General features: G+C 32.4%; 1 protein-coding gene across 1 annotated transcript in view; it reads right to left on the reverse strand.

Moving 5' to 3' along the window:
* Window positions 1-284, reverse strand: part of LOC119581860 (survival of motor neuron-related-splicing factor 30-like) — a 7,085-nt gene that overhangs the window by 1,175 nt on the left and 5,626 nt on the right. The window lies entirely within an intron of this gene.

Consider the following 284-nt stretch of genomic DNA (forward strand, 5'->3'; position numbering starts at 1 on the left):
CAATTGGATTGAAGAGAAAGTCTTCCACACTAAATGTTAACTTCTCAGTTAAAGACATCTTTATCATAATCACTACTTTTTTTTCTTAATGATTTTTTTTTTCCTAACAATAATTGTTTCCCACTTTCTTTCTTATCTTTCTCCACTTAATAAAACTTAAGATTAAAATTGCTTGTAAGGACACAATGTAGTTCAGAATTCCTCCTCTATCCAATTAGTCATCAGCTGGAAAATCCTTAAAGGCCTGACATCTAGCTTTGGCATTTGCTTTGTGACCAAGGGCT

This window comes from Penaeus monodon, chromosome 15 (genome assembly GCF_015228065.2).
Source record: "Penaeus monodon isolate SGIC_2016 chromosome 15, NSTDA_Pmon_1, whole genome shotgun sequence".
Taxonomy (NCBI): domain Eukaryota; kingdom Metazoa; phylum Arthropoda; class Malacostraca; order Decapoda; family Penaeidae; genus Penaeus; species Penaeus monodon.